At 38.2% G+C, this 16,651-nt stretch overlaps 1 long non-coding RNA gene across 2 annotated transcripts in view; it reads right to left on the bottom strand.

Annotated features, from left to right (window-relative positions):
- Window positions 1–16,651, bottom strand: part of LOC126248955 (uncharacterized) — a 233,181-nt gene that overhangs the window by 203,640 nt on the left and 12,890 nt on the right. For both annotated transcript variants that reach the window (XR_007545567.1, XR_007545566.1), the window contains exon 3: window positions 15,537–15,900. This is a non-coding gene — a long non-coding RNA (uncharacterized LOC126248955). The remainder of the gene's footprint in view (window positions 1–15,536; window positions 15,901–16,651) is intronic.

Here is a 16,651-nt window from a genome sequence, read left to right as displayed (position 1 = left end):
CTGGAACAGGCCATTGTTTTTGGTTGGAATCTATTCTTCATTTTGCCTATGGCATGATAGAACTTCTTATTTCACTTTCTTCATTTAATTCTTCTAGTTCTTGAAATTTCTTCTTATTCCACTCTCTTTTCTTTCTCTTGCACAGTCTGTTAGCTCTTCTCTTTAATTCTCTATATTTTTCCACATTATTTCTGGTTTCTCTCTGTAGCACTTTTGTTCTTGCCCTGTTCTTGTCCTCTATTGCTGACCTGCAAACTTCATCAAACCATTCCTGGGTTCTTCTATTCCTTCTTATGCCTATTATTTCCTCTGCAGCATCCTTAATTGCTTTTTCAATCCTGTTCCACCTTTCATCTACTCCTACTGTGGTCTCTTCATTGCTCAACTTTCTGCTTAGTGTTACTTGGTATTTGTTTACTTCATCATGGATGTTCAGTTTGTCTGTATTCCATTTCAACATTTTTCCTATTCTGTTGCCATTTGTTAGTGACAGTTTCTCTCTCAAGACTGATTTTATCACAAAGTGCTCTGAATCACAGTTTGGTCCTCTGCAGCTCCGTACATCCGTAACTGAAGTGAAGTGGTTTGAAATCAGTAAAATATGGTCAATCTGATTGACTACTTCCAAGTACCCAGATGGAGCCTTTTGTGTGGAAAGCAGGTACTTTTAATAATCATATTATTCCTTGCTGTGAATTGGCATAGTAAGTCTCTGTTCTCGTTGTTTTCTTCATTTAGTGAATATTTTCCAGAAACTCCATATGGATGTTCATTCCTCCCTATTTTTGCATTAAAATCTCCTATTACTAGCATCAGGTCATATTTAGGTACTGTGCAGCATACTTTTTCCAAGTCTTCGTAGAACTGTTCTTCAATTATATCCTCTTTCTCCTCTGTTGCTGCATGTGTATTAACTATTGATATATTCCTAAATTTCCCTCTTAGTCTGAGTCTACACATTTCATTTATGGGTTCAAATTCTAGAAGGCTTTTCCTAACTTCTCTAGTTACTATAAACCCTGTTCCAAGTTGGCCTGTTCTTTCTTCTGATCCACTACATACCAATGAGTCCTCAGGTTTATCTATCTGCCCATTCCCTTGCCATCTTATTTCCTGTAGTCCTATGATATCATATTTGAATTTTAAAATTTCATTGGCTATTTCTTTCATTTATCCAGGCTGAAGCATTGTCCTCACATTCCATGATGCTACTGTTAGATCCTTTATCCGTTTCCTTTGTCGGGGTCATGATACATGCTTTCCATCCAGTTTCCGAGGCTTCTGTTGAATTTCCATTATATTATTTTTTTACAGTATGGGGTTATTAGCCCCAGGACCAACCCTCAAACTGGAGGACCAGGATTTGTATGATATTTACATCTCTAGGGAAGTTGGCTTCACTACGCCTCTAGAGCCCTCCCTGGCCTATGTTTTGTGGGACACATTTTGTCCCGTGCAAACATTATGTCAACTGCCCTGGAAATGAATGAGATGGCATACTTATAGGAAGATGATTCCGAGCTAGCCAAAATATTGACTGACACAAAGTGCTCTTTAATGCTTGAATGCCACCTCCTCCCGGGTTGCCCCAGACCGATCATGTGTAACACCTCAATGGACATGCTCTGTCTGGTTGTATCTGCCCCTCTGCAGCAGACAATTTTCGCATCCCCTCATGGAGGCCCACCCAGGAGTGAAAGCTACCATGAAACTAAACACTGTACATTTGGTTTGGCTAAGAATAAAAGAACGATTGTTGTGCTTGGACACACACATGTATACCATATCAGAGGAGTAAGGTAGAGTGGTACAATTGCAGAATTCAGCATCCCCATGGGTCACCTATGCCACATCCATACTGACATTGTGGGACCACTAGCATCCCATGATGGTTTTCGATACATTCTATCACTGACTGAGTTACAAGGTGTATTGAAGCCATTCTCCTCTCTGACATTACAGCTGAAACAGTTGCCCACACTTTCATTAACTCCAAGACTACCCACTTCGGCCACCTCTCCTAAATTATAGCTGACCAGGGCACCAATTTGAGCACTCGCTCTTCTCAAAACTTTTTGATTTGTGCGATGTCGCCAAATTTTACACTACGACTTGCCACCCACAGAGCAATGGTGCAGTGGAATGCTCTCACGGCACACTTAAGGCAGCACTCATTTGCCATGGCAGTTCCTGTTCAGAAGTGCTACCATGGACCCTTTTAGGGATATGCAGTGCTTACGATGAGGATCTCTCGGTGTCACTCATAGACATCTTATATGGAGAGTCCTTTATTACATCTGCTGAACTAATTGATCCTCTTGCACCCCCACAGGATGATGACCTTTCAGCACTGATTGATCATGTATGATCACCCATCAAGCACATCTGCAAGCCGCCTACACAGCTAAATATCTAACCTGTGTTTTTGTCCACAAAAAACTAACTACTTGCCATTATGTGATGCTTCACAATGACTCTGTTCATGCATCATGCCAGCCTTCTTCCTCAGGCTTTCACAAAGTTCTTGCTCACTGACAGAACACCTTCAATGTCATAATTAACATTAAATATCAGACAGTCTTAGTGAATCAATTGAAACCCACCTGGTCATTCTCCGACAACCTTAATCGTGCCACATCTATCATGCCTCCAGGCTTGCTGGATGACCCCTCCTCGATTTCTGCAGCCTCAGCTTCATGTTTCAATGATCTGATGTACAATGTGTATGGAGACACTGAGTCTCTCCCCCTTGAGGTTCCAACCTTGCCTCCCAGTGTTTCAAGTGACACATGCAACAATAGTGATGTACTGTGAGTTGCCCCAACCTCCACCTCTGCACACCTGACTCCCACTGTGTTCACTGTCTTTGTCATGGATGTCAACATTGAGGATCTCTGTATCAAGGTCATGATGGGCACAGCTTTAATTTTCATCATCTAACTGCTGCCTCGATATGACACTTCCACCATGGACATCCAGCACCTGAACTCTTTTGGAATTTTGTCCCAACACCGATCAGGATCTTACTTTGGTGAAAATTACCTCTGACAGCCAACTCTCCACAATCATCCTTCTTCAACCTCTGATTATGAACATTCCTCTGACAAATGACATGGTTCGGTCCCATGCAGGATGTACAGTTCTTCCTCCCAAGTGGATGCAAGATTTTGTCATCCATGACATCGTCTCATCGTCTACGTTCCACCCCTCCCCCAACCCCCCCCCCTCTCCCCTGTGCTCCATTGTTCCAATGGGGAAAGTATAAGTAATATGTTTCCATATAATCTGACATTGCAGTTAGCTGCACAGTTTACATTTAATATTATCTTTGACAAGTTATGGAGAAAAATTGTGTCACTAAATTTTAACCCTGGATAGCTGATGCCATTAGGAACCAAAATAACTAATGTTGTGTAGGTCGAAACTTGGTGCCACATGCTCCGATTGGCTGTGGGATTGCCCTGTTGCCATTCATCAGTTGATGGGCAGCACTATGGTTGTCGGTTCATACAGGCAAATGTCCCTTGCCCTGTGACAACATTATACAGACATTTGTTGAATAGGTCTTGCTGTTTGTCTCCACCTTATGACAGAGGCATTCACATGCAAACCTCGATTCGGAGCACACACACGCCACCTGTGATTTAGTCTTACAGTAAGCATGGGGGCACAGTATTCATTTGAAAAACAAAGAGATATGGTTTTTGTTTATAGACTAGCTGATGCTAACTTGCATGAAGCTCAATGGTTGTACGATGAACGATACCCTGCAAGACGCCACCCACACCCACGAATGGCAATTCACTGGTGACTTGGCAAAACAGGCTCATTAGCGGGATATCGTGGTAACGCTCAAAGACCTTGAACATGACAGGATGCTGCATTTCTAGAGACTGTTCTTGAGTGCTTCGAGGAAACACCTACGACAAGTACTCAAGCGGTGGGACATGACATGGGGGTCATTCATTGGTTAGTCTGGGAGCTTTTCAGGGATGATCGTCAGCACACATTTAGTTTCCAACCTGTCCAAGACCTAAGCCCTGTGGTGGACTATGAACGTTTTGCCAGTGTTTTCTGCTACGTGCTGCATGAGATCCTGATTTCTCCGCCATTCTGTTGTTTACCGAAGAGTACACCTTCCACTGGGATGGCCTTTATAACATTCAAAACGTTCATTACTGGGCAAGGGAAATCCTCATGTCACATACATCCATGGACACCTGGAAAGATTTTTGCTCAATATGTGGGCAGGTGTTGTGGGTGACAATCTGATTGGGATGGTCCATCTACCTCCTCGACTTACTGGGGCAAATTATCTTCACTTTTTGCAAGGAACTCTACCTGGCCTGCAGGAAGATGATCCCCAGGACATACAGCTACGCATGTGGTTGCAGCATTATGGGCCACCCGCAGATAACAGTCGTGCTGTGTGTAGATATTTAAATGAACTCTCTGATGACCCAGTAATTGGCAGAGGTGCTTGTAGGACAGGGCCCCTGCCATCGCCAGACCTCATGCCACTGGACTTTTTCCTGTGGGGATTCTTCAAGGTTCTAGTTCTCCCACCCAGACACAAACCACCTATACATGAAGAGGAATTAATGGATCACATTCAACAAGCCACCAGTCACATCAGGTCAACACCAGAAATCTTTGAAAGAGTTCGGCAAAACACAGTTCGACATTATCAAAATTGTGCCACATTAGAGGGTAATCAGTTCGAACACCTACTTTAAGTAAATGATGTCCTAGCTACAAAAAAGGCCCTTTTCAGGGCCAACATAATTTGTAAAAGACTTTCTGTATGCAAAATATCAGTGTATCATGAAACTATGATGGATGTGTCGAGACTCCAGTGGATTTGACCCCTGGCAACCAGAGTAGAAGGCTGATGTGCTACCACCGAGTATGCAGGTCACGTTGGATATATCATGAGCTCTGGCAGGCAAAGAATTCGCAGTCATGAGTTGTCCAGAGCATTTGGCAACAGGGCAATCCCACAGCCACTTGGAGCTTGTGGTGCCAAGTATTCGTAGTTTAAAAATTATGCATTGTTGACCTACACAAAATTAGTAATTTTGGTTCCTACTGGCATCAGCTATCCTGGGTTAAAATTTTGTGACACAATTTTTCTCCACCATATATATATATATATATATATATATATATATATATATATATATATATATATATATATATATATATATATATATATATATATATATATATGCAGTTCAGTGGTTTAAAATTTTCAGATGATATTCAAGCAACGGCAATGTGAACATCAATAAAACAAACAAACTGCAGGGATGGATTCCTGATGGGAAATGGAGAAAAAAAGGTTCTATGAAAATATGTCTGGAAATGCAGCATTGCCACTGTAGATGGGACTGATGAATGTCAGGTCCTCTGACTATGTGTCATGTTTTCCTTATGTGTTGCATGCTCTGTGATGGACACAGTGTACTGTAAGCAGCAGAATGATTTGTTATTCATGCCAGGAACAAGTTTAAATGGTGTTTGTGTATGGCTGATCAGACGGAAATGGTCAAGAGGCAGCACAACTATACCAAAACAAGTACCCTCACAAACACCAACCACATCATACAACATTTCAAACCCTTTTTGGGCATTTGTATGATCATGGGTCCTTTCAGCGAGACAGATGTGAACCCTAGTACATGTTCCAGGCAAGTGACCTGTACACGCGGGGTATGTCAAAATGTGATTATGTGTATCCTGCATGGCAGCTGCAACTATCCCTATAACCTGCAAGCTCATGGAGGCCACTTTGACGTCTGTTGTGATGTGGATGTGATACACCTCTGTACTGTGTTCCAGAATGATTTGTTTTTGTTGCACGCACACCATCCATTTCTGGACACATATTCATAGGACCTTTTTTCCTATGTTTCAAGTCAGGAACTCCTCCCTGCAGTTTGTTGTTTTTCTTTGTATTCACTCTGTATATTTTTACACTTATGTTCATGTTCATCTTGCCATTATCTGATTATCATTTGAATGTATTTAAACCACTGAACTGCATGCATGAGATACATTCTCTATAATTGCTGAATGACAAAGTCTCTTTTGTTATAAAGTTTGTCTACCACTGTTGAGAAATTTCATCTCATACGAATTTTGAGATATTTGTCAATTAATTTTTTTAATTCAGTTAGTAGGTTAGACTGTAAATTGTTGTGCGTTGTAGTAGGGAACCTAGTTCTGTGCATTCAGTGCTGGGATCACAGTGATGGTAATATAATAAACTTTTGCCCCTGTTTAGCTGGGAAGCATGGGATGAAGTGCTCAATGAAACAGATGTAAATAGAATGTATAATAACTTTCATGGAATATATCAATATTATTTTGACATAGCCTTCCTGTTTAAGAAATGCAAATTAAAACCTACTAGAAACAAAATTTTGATCACAACAGGTATAAAAATCTCCAGTGCAAAGAAAATATTTCTGCAGTCATACAAAAGACAAAATATTGTTGCAGGAGAAGCTGAGCAGCAACGTGCTGTGGTGGTTATGATACTCAACTGTTGCAAGGAGGGTCGTGAGTTCAAGACTCATCTGGACTGTACAATTTTAATTTCTATATTCGGTTGAAGTACAGTCTAGAAGTATCCACAAATGTCAAGTATCATTGTACTGGAACGTTCTGTAGCTGCATATACTCGTATACTGTATGTGTTCTGGCCAGAGGCAGTTCGCTCCACGCTCTTCTATGTGCAAGTGCTGAATAAACCTTCGTTAAGTGAAGTTAGTGTTTGTCATTCATCTAATGACACTGCCTTCTACATGACAATATTGTACAAATAGAGGTTCGATATTCTATCAAAGAGTAAAGTAGGATCTACAAAAAGTTAGTAAAGATGCAAAAAAAGGTCATATTGAATACATCTGCAAATCAAAAAACAAGGCATGGGCTACGTGAAACATTCTGTAGCATGCACAAAGCCAGTGACAAAGAGTGTTAGCTTAAGTCTGGAAAATGGAGAACAACCTGATGACACTGTAGTAGCTAATACTTTCAATGAGTACTTTAGAAAAATAGCAAAGGATCTCATTCAAACTAACTTTCAAACTCTTATAATGCACCGCACTGAAAACCACAAACCCCATACGAGGTCTATGTTTGTCAAACAGTCACACACAATGAATTCATACAGTCAGTTAGATTATGAAAGAAATCTCCATGTCATTTTGATGATATCCCAGACTAAATTGTAAGTCTACAAGATCTTTGCAAAGCTCTCTTACAATAGATTGCTAGAGTTTATTAACAAAAACTTTTTGCTGTGAAATTATCAGCATGGTTTCAGGCAATTATGATCACAACCACAGTAGTCAATGAATTCCAGCATGCCAACCTAGAAGCTGAAGGTGAAGAGGAAATGGTTACTGGAAATGTCTTGGACTTGTCCATAGCATTGGATATTACATATCACACTTTTTACCTATACAAATTGGAAATAAAGAGAATTAGAGGTATTCCAAATGAGTGGGTTGGGTCATATCTTACTAACCAAGAACAAAAAGTACTTCTCAAAAAGACAGACTCACTGAAAGTATTATAAGAACAACATATATATCAGGAAGAGCTGCAATGAAATATGGTTTGCCACGAGGGTCAACATTAGGTCCAATCCTCTTTCTTTTCTATATAGCTAACATGAAAGAAAGTAATCATGCTAAACAGATAAATTTATTTGCTGATGACACCAGTAATTCCAGAGTTAAACCAAAATGACCTTCAAACATCTATAGATACACCCTAAGCAACAAAATGACCACTCACTGAAAATAAATAACAGAAATTTAAAATTGGTTTATGCTGTGACATTACTAGGAATATATTTACAGAGTGACTTAAAACAGAGCACACATATTAAAGTCAAACTGTCATCAGTCTGTTATTTGCTACAGATACTTAACACAAGCTGTAACAAGAAACAGACATATCATGCACATTTCCAGTCAGCAAACAAATACGGAATTATATTTTGGGGGAATGCACCTTGTAGTCAATCCACATTCAAAACCCAAAATCAGCATCATCTGCAACATAAAGAAATAAGATTCATGTCATCCTCTTTTTCCCAACATTAAAGATACTGAACGTTCCATGCTTGTACATATTTGAAATGATTGTCTTTATAGAGAATATTTAGGAACCTCCAATACATATCAGCATAACAGCTCTGTGCACACGTATGGAACAAGAAACAGCAATAACGTCCATGTGTCATATGCCAGAACATCAAGTTATCAGAAATGAGTTCTTCATAGAGGTATGCTATTATATAATGACCTTCCTAACAAAATCAAATTATTAAAGGAGGAAAGCTTGTTCAAATGAAAACTTAAGTCACTTCTGTTGGATCACAGCATCTACTCTGTAAAGAAATTCCTCACCAGCTGAAGTGCAATGTTATAATGTAAAATTATCATATGCAATGTAGGCATCAAGTGTGTAAAACTATTGCATATATATATATATATATATATATATATATATATATATATATATATATATATATAAATCTTTATCTTCTTAGTATTCATTAGTGACTTGTCCTGTATCTGTACCGTATGTCACATGACCAAAATAAAATTAAATAAATAAATGCCAAAATACATGTTGTATGTTGTGAGGCAAAGAAGTGTTGACTCAGTGTAGTAAAACACTACAATCACATACTGATGCACTGAAGGATGGACTTCAGGACATACAGTAGAATGTAAGACACTATACATTATAAAATTTTTGTACTATTCAGTTTTGAATAATTTTATAATTTATTTTGTACAAAAGAAAGAAATTTCATTCTCATTAATGTCTAACTTGTTGCATCACAGAACTAGCAGAATCCCTGCCATACATGCATATGGATGGAATGCTGGGAATACATATATTTATAAAAAAATTTGCTTGTCTCATATTTAAATATTCACATTGTGCATCTGTCACTGATTATTATTGTCAATGTTGCAAACACTTTGATTTTATATTATATCTGCATTATTCTTAATTGTACAGAGTCTTGACAAAGATGTGAGTTGAAATGCACTGCCTTGACAGAAGAGCGATTATAAAAGGAGAAAATGTGTTTTTGTAATACGGCTAAGGGCAGAAGTATCTTTCATTGATAGTTTAGTGTGTCCAGATTTTAGTGAATGTAGTTGTATTCAAAAGTCACAAACTTTGTTTCATTGACTAATGATTGGAATCCACCTGCATAACACTTTCGTTCATTAGTTATGTTTCATCATATCAGAAATAGGATTCAAGACTAGCATCATAGCCCACAGAAGACAATGAGGCCACCGATAAAATACATAAACAGATAAATGATATTTTATAACTTCAGGTGCAGACAGGGCATTTGCTGAAACTCGCTTAAAATAAGTGATTAAAAACTGTTTTGAAGGCCGATCATTGAATGATAAGCATTTGATGACCCTATTACAACTAGACTTTAGTTTGGTAAGAAAAATCATTTTCTTCATACATATTTTATTGTTTTATTTTGTTTGGTATGCATATTCCAAGGTGCCATACATGTGAGTATTTCTCTTGGTTGAGAAACCTGTCAATAAAATTACACAACTAGAATTAAACTGCAGAATAAGAGTGACATTGTACATTAATATAAATAACAGTAAGTATCAATTTTTCTTATTTACTAGCTAACATTTGTCTAGTATTGTAATTCACTGTCCAACATTAATATGGTATTGTATCTTTCACCTAATAACCGAATAACAAGATTTATCTTTTTATTCAAGAAATGCATTAAAAGTATAGATGGGAACTTCTAATTATTTCTGGAGAAGAATTCATCTAAGAAGTACAATGGATGGTCAAGCAGATATTACTTTAATGTACATCCCCCCCCATGAAACATGGATCTTGCTGTTGGTGGGGAGGCTTGCGTGCCTCATCGATACAGATAGCCATACCGTAGGTGCAACCACAATCGAGGGGTATCTGTTGCGAGGCCATACAAATGTGTAATTCATGAAGAGGGGCAGCAGACTTTTCATTAGTTGCAGGGCCAACAGTCTGGATGACTGACGAATCTGTCCTTGTAACACTAACCAAAACGGCCTTGCTGTGCTGGTAGTGTGAATGGCTGAAAGCAAGGGGAAACTACAGCCGTAATTTTTCTCCAGGACATGCAGCTTTACTGCATGGTTAAATGATGATGATGTCCGCTTGGGTAAAATATTCCAGAGGTAAAACAGTCCCCCATTCGGATCTTCAGGCGGGGGCTACTCAGCAGGACATTGTTATCAGGAGAAAGAAAACTGGCGTACTGCAGATCAGAGTGTGGAATGTCAGATCCCTTAATTGGGCAGCTAGGTTAGAAAATTTACAAAGGGAAATGGATAGGTTAAAGTTAGGTATAGTGGGAATTAGTGAAGTTTGGTGGTAGGAGGAACAAGACTACTGGTCGGGTGAATACAGGGTTTTAAATATAAAATCAAAAAGGGGTAATGCAGGAGTAGGTTTAATAATGGATAAAAAAATAGGAGTGTGGGTAAGCTAGTATAAACAGTATAGTGAATGCATTATTGTGACCAAGATAGACATGAAGCCCATGTGTTCCACAGTAGTACAAGTTTTCGTGCCAACTATCTCCGCAGATGACGAAGAGATTGATGAAATGTATGATGAGATAAAAGAAATTATTCATATAGTGAAGACAGACGAAAATTTAATAGTCATGAGTGACTGGAATTCGATGATGATGATGATGACGATGTTTGATTTGTGGGGCGCTCAACTGCACAGTCATCAGTGCCCATACAAAGTCCCAATTTTTACACAGTCCAATTTTTTTACCCAGTCCAATCTAGCCATTGTCGTGAATGATGATGATGATGATGATGATGATGATGATGATGATGACGATGATGATGAAATGATGAGGGCAACACAAACACCAAGTCGCTGCGCAGAGAAAATCCCCAATCCGGCCGGGAATCGAACCCGGGTCCCCGTGATCTGCAGCTAGACCACGAGCTGCAGACTGGAATTCGAAACTAGGAAAAGGAACAGAAGGAAACGTAGTAGGTGAATATAGAATGGGTCTTGTGAATGGAAGAGGCAGCAGCCTGGTAGAATTTTGCACAGAGCATGACTTAATCATAGCTAACACTTCGTTCATGAATCATGAAAGAAGGTTGTATACTCGGATGAGGCTTGGGGATACTGGAAGGTTTCAGCTTGGTTATGTAATGGTAAGTCAGAGATTTAGGAACCAGGTTTTAAATTGTAAGACATTTCCAGGGGCAGATGTTGACTCTGACCACAGTCTATTGGTTATGACCTGTAGATTCTATATCTGCATCTACATCTACATGGTTACTCTGCAATTCACAATTCTAGTAGCCTGGTGGAGGTTTCGTCAAACCATTTCACTCTCGAACAGCACATGGGAAAAATGAACATCTAAAGATTTCCTTTTGAGCTCTGATTTCTCTTATTTTATTTAAAAAAAAAAAGTCGTGGCTGCAAAATACTAACACTAATTCTTTACAGACGAATGGAAAGGCTGGTAGAAGCCAACCCTGGGGAAGCTCAGTTTGGGTTCTGCAGAAATGTTGGAACACATGAGGCAATGCTGACCCTATGACGTATCTTAGAAGTTAGATTAAGGAAAGGAAAACTTACGTTTCTAGCATTTGTAGACTCAGAGAACACTTTTGAGAATGTTGACTGGAATACTCTCTTTCAAATTCTAAAGGTGGCAGGGGTCAAATACAGGGAGTGAAAGACTATTTACAATTTGTGAAGGGGTATGAAAGGGAAGCTGTGGTTCACACTTAAGTGCCTGGCGGAGGGTTCATCAAACCATTTCACTCTCGAACAGCACATGGGAAAAATGAACATCTAAATCTTTCATTCGAGCTCTGATTTCTCTTATTTTATAAAAAAAATGTCATGGCTGCAAAATACTAACACTAATTCTTTACAGACGAATGGAAAGGCTGGTAGAAGCCAACCCTGGGGAAGCTCAGTTTAGGTTCCGCAGAAATGTTGGAACACGTGAGGCAATGCTGACCCTATGACATATCTTAGAAGATAGATTAAGGAAAGGAAAACCTACGTTTATAGCATTTGTAGACTCAGAGAACGCTTTTGAGAATGTTGACTGGAATACTCTCTTTCAAATTCTAAAGGTGGCAGGGGTCAAATACAGGGAGCAAAAGGCTATTTACAATTTGTATAGAAACCAGATGTTAGTTATAAGAGTCGAGGGGCATGAAAGGGAAGCTGTGGTTGGGAAGGGAGTGAGACAGGGTTGTAACCTATCACCGGTGTCATTCAATCTGTATATTGAGCAAGCAGTGAAGGATACAAAAGAAAAATTTGGAGCAGGAATTAATATCAATGGAGAAGAAATAAAAACTTTGAGGTTTGCCAATGACATTGTAATTCTGTCAGAAACAGCCAAGGACCTGGAAGAGCAGTTGAATGGAATGGACAGAGTCTTGAAAGGAGGATGTAAGAGGAACATTAAAAAAAGCAAAACGAGGACAATGGAATACAGTCGAATTAAATTGGGTGATGCTGAAGGAATTAGATTAGGAAATGAGACATTTAAAGTAGTAAATGTGTTTTGCTATTTAGTGAGCAAAGTAACTGATAATGGTCGAAGCACCAGGAAGTCGTTTCTGAAAGTATTTGCATGGAGTATAGCCATGTATGGAAGTGAAACATGGATGATAAATAGTTTAGACAAGATGAGAATAGAAGCTTTCGAAATTTGGTGCTACAAAAGAATGTCCCAACGGGTTCCTCAGTTTTGCTGTTGGTCAAAAAACATAGTTAATGTCGTATCTTCTGAGAACTCTTCTGATTTTTGACATGGCAGCAAAATAGATTAGATGGGTAGATCACATAACTAATGAGGAGGTATTGAATAGAACTGGGGAGAAGAGGAATTTGTGGCACAACTTGACTAGAAGAAGGAATCGGTTGATAGGACATGTTTTGAGGCAGCAAGGGATCACCAATTTAGTATTAGAGGGCAGTGTGGTGGGTAAAAATTGTAGAGGGAGACCAAGAGATGAATACATTGAGCAGATTCAGAAGGATGTAGGTTGCAGTAGGTACTGGGAGATGAATTTTACACAGGATAGAGTAGCATGGAGAGCTGCATCAAACCAGTCTCTGGACTGAAGACAACAAGAACAACAACAACAACAACAACAACAACAACAACTGAATAACATTTCATTTTCTTTTGTACATTTAATATAATTAGGCAGTGCATTAAAAGTCTTCATAGTAGCATACTCTACTCTCTTCTGTACAAGTGACAAATTTTTTAGTTAAAAATGATCATCTGTACCTCTTTATTATAGTTGTGGTATGAACAATTTATTTCATACTGAGCACAGTTTTTAATGACAAAATTTCTTGTTGTTGTCAGTATTTGTAACTGTGTGAAGAGGTTTGTGGAGAATACCACATATAATTCTGACTGCTCTCTTCTGAGCTCATGGGATATTTTTTGGAAACTTTTTGATTAGTCCATCAGATTGTGCCACAACTCATTAATGAGTGAAAGTAATCAAAATAAGCTGATTTTAAAATGGTAATGTCTAAAAGATGAGTGATGATTTTTAAAACAAAAGTATCTGATGACAGCCTTTTTAGAGTCAGGGACATATGATGTACCCAGTTGAGCCTACTGTCAAAATGAACCTATAGGAATTTAGTGGAGTGCAACTGTTCTAGTAGCTGGTTGTCATGTGCGATGATTATGTGTTCTGAATTTTTATTTTTAGTGTGGAACTGAATATAATTAGTTCTTTTAATATTAAGTGAAAGAGAATTAACTGTAAACCAAGCTGTAACTTCTCTGCGTATGTCATTAACATCAGGCTCTAGATCATTAGCTGATGTATGATCTACCACAACACTCGAATCACCAGAAAACATTGTGAATTCACATTTTTCACTACTGGATGGTGGTAGATCATTAACATATATTAAAAACACCAAGGGTCCAAGGACAGATCCTCAGGAAACCCCATACTTATTTCGCTTCATTCAGATGCCAATGTATTAAGCGATCCTATGTTGCAACTGTGTAGGACCACGTTTTGTTTCCTGCCTTTGAGAAATGATTTTAACCACTTACCTATAGGCTCTTTGATTCAATAATGGTAGGACTTCTCTAACAGTATCTTGTGGTTTACACAATCAAAAGCCTTGGAAAGGTCACAGAAAACACCAACTGGTGACTTCTTACTGTTGATAGACTCCAAGATATAATTTGTGAGTGAGTATATGGCTTGCTCTCTTGAAACCCCATTTTGAAAACCAGACGTTCTATTTTTTAATAATATTATGGTTATCTTGGTGGGCCATAATACTATTATACAGTTTTTCAAGAACCTTTGAAAATGTTGTTAACAGAGTGACAGGACTATAATTCATGACATCTGTAGCATTGCCGGACTTGTAAAGAGGTCTCACAATGGCATATTTCTTCCTCTCTGAAACAACTCCTTCACAAAGAGATGTATTGCAAATGAGACCAATACTACACTTACTCCATTACTGCAGGCTTTTAACAGCTTGCTAGATATGTTATCTATACCTGAAGATCTTTTACTTTTTAATGAGTGACTTATTTTTTTCAATTTCGTTGACAGTTATGGGTGATACATTTATATCATTAGAAATTTCAGGGACATTAAGTTTCAGGTTATCTGCAGCTTCACTTAGTTCACCACTGCAACCTATTTGAGAAGTGACAGTTAAAAAGTGCTCGTTAAATGTTTCTGATATCTGTTTACTATCAACTATTTACGAATTGTTAATTTTTAGGACAGCAGTTCCTACATTGTCAAATGGTGGAGTTCCTGTTTCCCTCTTTATTATATTCCTAATCGATCTGATTTTTGTTTTTAACATGATGGAAACAGGAACTTCACCATCTGACAATGTAAGAACTGCTGTCCTAAAAATTAATGATACAGGAAACAACGAAAGATTAATGCAGCCCATAGACTACCTCAAACTGTATATCCTTGCTCCACTCTGTATGAGTAGGATGATTTATAATAAATTTGAAAGAGAGCATTTTAATGCAAATGAAATTAGGTCCACTGCAAATAAAGCTACCCAAGCCACTGATGCAGGAATTTTATTCCTCAGTGAATGAATTCATAAATTTAAACTGGGTCAAATTTATTAATTATCCAACTATGTACAAATAGGCCTAGGTGTTTATTCACAGAAATATCATTTTGGTGTTATATTACATATATTACAGCAAATATAATACAAATTTTTAATATGTTTCCTTCACATGAACCAAGTGGTTTTCAGGTGTACATCATGAGATGAACAAAACCTAAGTGACAAGAAATGTAAAATTCATTACATAAACAGGATTTATTTCACGGCATATACTTCCTGAATGTCCTTCACTACAAACATTTAATAATGCAGATAATTAATGAAGCTACTTAATTAGTTTTTTATACTACTGTACGTACCAGTCTTGTCTGGCAGGAGCATAGGTAGTTAGCTGCCTTGGTGCCAGGGTAGTCACAAATTGTAAGGTCTAAATCTCGAATTCCGTGCACTGACTGTCTCCAGACATCAGTATCTTGTGTGAGAACATAGCATCCATTTGTTTCACTTGTATTTTCCATAACTGCTCTAATGTAAGTGGCTGAATTGTGTGTCCCAGGAAAAATATGAAATGAGCGTATGGCATCGTTGGCCGGGAGGCCCTATCCAGGAAGTTTGGCCACCAAGCGCAAGTCTTAATTCACTCAACGCCACACTGGGCGACTCGCACGCCGATTGTGTCCCGGGAATGCAATATTGACAAGTGTCAAGACTTCCAGCTTTGCTCTGTTTAAAATAAAATATGCAAAATCTAGAATTTCAATGGTTGTACAGGCAACAGGAAATAAATTACAAAGATGGTTGTATGTTTTTAATGTAGTGAAACTGTTAATATTGTACATTTATATAACAACAATTAAACATTAAATGTGGATATTACTAATGGCAGCACTCATTAAATTACATTGTACTGATAAGGTACTCCCCTGACACATCACTCATCACCTGGAGAACAAAGCGCATTATATAGGGCAATATACAGATATAGTGTTTTCTCTTTTGGATATTACAATTTTAAGGTTTGGGCATCCACAGCTTAGATGCATAACAAAATATTTTTAAAAAAATTAAATGCCACTTAAATCTTCTAAAAACTTTTTGGTGGTTGTATTAGCTGCTAGCAGCTCCTTTATTACAGGGTGATACAGAACTGGTTTTGTGATGATTTAATTGCATCCGCAAGTGTATACAACTATGAAAAATATAATATGGATTACAAAGTATAATAACGGTAAAAATAGGGCAGTTAACTAGAAAGACAGGGTAAAAATTACTCACATAACTAATTTAAGATTGGTTCGTTAAAATGTATGGTCTCCCAACATTCGGATTGGGTTCAAATTGCCAGAAAAATCTAAATTTGATGGTTACAGGAGACAACTTCAAAAATTCCAATGGGTAGCAGGTGCATGAGCACTATGAGCTGTGGGTATGGGCCTAAAAAAGGAGCTGAAATAAGCCCACAGAGGAATAAACC

The sequence above is a fragment of the Schistocerca nitens genome, chromosome 3 (assembly GCF_023898315.1).
Source record: "Schistocerca nitens isolate TAMUIC-IGC-003100 chromosome 3, iqSchNite1.1, whole genome shotgun sequence".
NCBI classification, from domain to species: Eukaryota; Metazoa; Arthropoda; class Insecta; order Orthoptera; family Acrididae; genus Schistocerca; species Schistocerca nitens.
This window is presented reverse-complemented; position numbering and strand designations above follow the sequence as displayed.